The sequence below is a fragment of the Triticum urartu genome, chromosome 5 (assembly GCF_003073215.2).
Source record: "Triticum urartu cultivar G1812 chromosome 5, Tu2.1, whole genome shotgun sequence".
Lineage (NCBI taxonomy): Eukaryota > Viridiplantae > Streptophyta > Magnoliopsida > Poales > Poaceae > Triticum > Triticum urartu.
This window is the reverse complement of record NC_053026.1, coordinates 21,764,465-21,768,743: the sequence shown is the minus strand read 5'-3', so window position 1 is coordinate 21,768,743 and position 4,279 is coordinate 21,764,465. Positions and strand designations below refer to the sequence as shown.

General features: G+C 42.0%; 1 long non-coding RNA gene across 1 annotated transcript; it reads left to right on the top strand.

The window, feature by feature from the left end:
• Positions 1–2,808, top strand: LOC125555483. Its single transcript, XR_007304723.1, has 3 exons — positions 1–501; positions 585–2,128; positions 2,636–2,808. It is a non-coding gene; the product is annotated as an uncharacterized LOC125555483 (long non-coding RNA).
• Positions 2,809–4,279: the final 1,471 nt, after the last annotated feature.

Genomic DNA, 4,279 nt, shown 5'->3' with positions numbered 1-4,279 from the left:
CCCATCTCCCGTACCAACCATAGCCGCCGCCACTTCACCTTCCTCCTCTCGCCGCTCCATGTCGGTGCCGGCACCGACGGCGCCGGCCCCGAACCACACCGCGTCGAGCCCCTCCACATCTATACCGCCCGGGACTCCTCCCCATTCCACGGCTCTCCCCATTCAGATCGGCCCCTCGAGTTATTGCATCCCAGTCATACCCCTCGATCTGAGGCGGCAGCGGTGGCGGGGGGACCAACTGCCGGATTTGGATGGCCCTAAGGTCGCTGGCGGCGTGCATTGATCCAGCTCCATCTGGCGGCGAGCTGAGGTGAGGTACAACCGTACAGGAGGTGGCAACACAGCCATGGATGCAGAGTACATTGGCGACCTGTGGCTCGGTCAAATTGTCCGTCAGCCGCCCCACCGTCGCTCCCCTCATCATCGTGGTCGTCTTCTCCATCCGTGGTGCGCAGCCTCCTCTATGCGTCGCCGTTCACCTTCTCCAACCGGAAAGACCCAGTACGTACCTCTGCACCGGTCCCATACCCTACCGTTCCCCTCTGCTCGTCTCCGCTAATATAAGGTTTATTGGAGCTCTGCAGAGGAGTACAGAGTACCACCAGGACGAGCAAAACACTTGGGGCAGAACACCGGCCATGGATTGATCTAGCCGTACCTGTTAAAGGATGGCTGGAGGCCTCGTTGGCCATGTTGAACCAGTACAGAGAAAACATCTGGGCGTCTACCTTGTTCGACATTAAAACGAACAGCAAGGGCAGAAGCACCACTGAGGGTTACTCGTTCATTACTGATTGTTTGTGATTTGTTCCTTTCTAGTCACATTGTGAAGCACATTCATTTTTTGTACTGCAAACAAAAAGTATTAGGCAAATCTCCGTTCTTGTTGCAGTTCAAGCATTGTTTTGTACTTGTACACTTATAATTCAGAGTAATGGCCTGCAAGATTTATCCTGTCAGCTTTTAGTATTAAGAAACTCATACCATTTTATATCTAACTGAAGAAAAACTCATATTTGCAGATTCTGTAGGTAAATTTTACTGCAGTGTCCAATGTTTCTGCATGCACATAATGGTGATGGATCCCACACCGGTCAGTGCATCTAATGGTCTTTGTACAGCTAAAAACATTTTTCACTTGGTGATGATATCTGCACTGCCCTTGCCTGCATAATTTGAATATCTCACATGGACTAGAAACATTTTTTTACTTGGTGATGATATCTGCACATCCCTTTCCTGAACATGCCCTTTATGTTATTCATACACTTTACTCAAGCATCTATTTGCCCTTATGTTCTGCTAGGGCTCAATGTTTTCTGGAAGTAAGCTTGACTGAAAATACACGTAATTCAATGCTTGTTCTTCTAACTAAAAATTCAGTTCATGATTCTGGTCCTATACTTACTGAAATGATTACTATAGAGGTCAAAAAGCTTTCAAATTCAAGAATAAGGAGAGTATTTTCTGTTTTCTTTCCGCCAATTTCTTTTCATATAAATATGACATTTATTGTTTATAGTTAATGGGCTTGTTTTAGCTATGCAGTTTTCAACCTATATGATTTCTGGTTATTGGATAATAAACTTTCATGTAGCTCTCGACTGCCCACACATGTAGCTGTACAATTTAATCTCTAGATACATCATACATGCAAATTCTATCTCCCTGTCTCCTTCTATAGGTACCTAAAATACTTGACAAAGAAGCGAAATGACAAACAAGCCGCTTGAAGTTCCATGTGCTGTGTCAAATCTTATTTTTTTGTACAATGAATCAGAACTCTTAGTGCTCTAATTCCTGTGCAATGCTTTGTGCCAAAATCATATAATTGCAATGTACTTAACTGCTACTTAGCGACTTGAAAAGGCAACAATCTTGAAAAATCTAATGAAGAAGATAACATTTATTTTGTGGTGCACCCATTTTTCTTGTTGTGCACATGTAGATAGATGACTAGTTACTCTGGATTTATTTCGGAGCTCGCTGTATTACTTATATAGTTTTGTATGTGTTTTGGATTTTATGCAAGTTTTTAGCAGGAATTACTTGGGTCTGAATAGCTTCCTGAAAGCATTGGTGATGTATTGTTGGAGATTAAAATCAGCTAGTAGCGCATATTTTAATGGTAGTCATGTTACTTGATTTTTTTAATAAAATGCTTATAGTGATTTCTAGGTATGCATGTGTCATTTTGATATTAGTGGAGGACTGAAAATATGCTTCATGACAGACATGTTGACTGAAATATACATATTTAATAATATTTCATGTTCTTTGTTTCAGTAGGACATTTATTTCAATGATCTTAGTAAAGATTTGTTCTATCCACATATAGTAACTGATTGATGCCCTAATTTTCCAGGATAGATATTCCACCAACCATCTCACTCTTAATATTTATATTTGACCTATTTTTGTGTTCTTTTTGCATGCCAAATCCTTTTCTGCCTGCTGCTAAAATGTGCATGTTAATTGAAATATCTGATGTTGCTGTATATTGTTCCCTGCACTTGTCATTTTTTTGCGGGTGAGCTAATTAGTGTCATTTTAAATAGAGGTTTGTCTGAATGATTCCCATAATAGATTTCTCATGTCGATAGTTCTCACATTTTTTTCTGCTATTCTTTTGCAGGTAATTGAGATAGAACAGAAGACACTTGAGTTTGGTTTAGAAGGGTTACTCCACTTGGATAGCACAGTGATACTACTGTCAACACGATACACATATTATGTGTATCTAAATGTCCAGTGTGACTGATTTGTAATTTTAATATGTTATTTTGATCAGAATTTTGTAGTTGTGCACTCCAGTATTGTTTTTTTTGCTAAATAGAGATTATTTACTTCTTTCATGTGGATCAAATATTTGGCATGCTGGGCCGAAGATGGGTTGGACAAGCCAAGGCCAATAATAATCTGGAACATGCTAGTATAATTAATGTGTACAAAATGCAAACTAGAAAGAATATAAAATATTAAATAAATGCATGAAGGCCCAATCCACCATGATGCCACATCAGCTGCCACGTCATGTACATCCATGACGGATAGGTTTGTCATGAAGTTTTGGGCTTGTTCAGGGCCGGACGGGCCTAGGGCAAATCGATGACGGCCAAAAATCCGTCATGGAGTGCACATTATCAAATTATGACGCGATATACATGACAGGTTACAAATCCGTCATGGACGCCCATCCATGATAGTTTTTCACTATTTTGTGACGGACTGATACTGTCATGGATTAACAAATTTCTTGTAGTGCACCTAAGCCTAACCATTAGGGTTTACGGTGACTCGGGGTCGACGGAGCCACCTATGCCTAACCATTGGGGTTTACGGTGACTCGGGGTTGACGGAGCCACCTAAGCCTAACCATTAGGGTTTACGGTGACTCGGGGTCGACGGAGCCACCTAAGCCTAACCATTAGGGTTTACGGTGACTCGGGGTCGAGGAAGCCACCTAAGCCTAACCATTAGGGTTTACGGTGACTTGGGGTCGAGGAAGCCACCTAAGCCTAACCATTAGGGTTTACGATGACTCGGGGTCGACGGAGCCACCTAAGCCTAACCATTAGGGTTTACGGTGACTCGGGGTCGACGGAGCCACCTAAACCTAACCATTAGGGTTTACGGTGACTCGGGGTCGACGGAGCCACCTAAACCTAACCATTAGGGTTTATGGTGACTCGGGGTCGACGGAGCCACCTAAACCTAACCATTAGGGTTTATGGTGACTCGGGGTCGACGGAGCCACCTAAACCTAACCATTAGGGTTTATGGTGACTCGGGGTCAACGGAGCCACCTAAACCTAACCATTAGAGTTTACGGTGACTCGGGGTTGACAGAGCCACCTAAACATAGGCTTCCAATGCATGATATAACATAACCATCTAATTATCCAGTGCTAACATAACCATCAAATAGTCTTCCAATGCTAACATAATCATCAAAACCTAGTGCATGAGAAATCATAATCTGAAGTCTAGCAAGCATAACACAGAATATCTGATCTAGCAAACATAACACACATAACACACAATACTTACGACAGTTCAACATATTATAAAGTACACAACCATTGTTCACAATACATAGTGGAGTTTAGATGCATAGTTCATCCTTTTCTCACAAAAGAATGAAAAGCATATCTACTACATACATACATAGCCATAGTTCATCTTAGAGAAGTTCACATTTAGTAGAGCCATACAGTACACAACCATCATGCCCAAAAGGTCAGCATTACCCACTACTCTCATATTCATTTTCTTCACT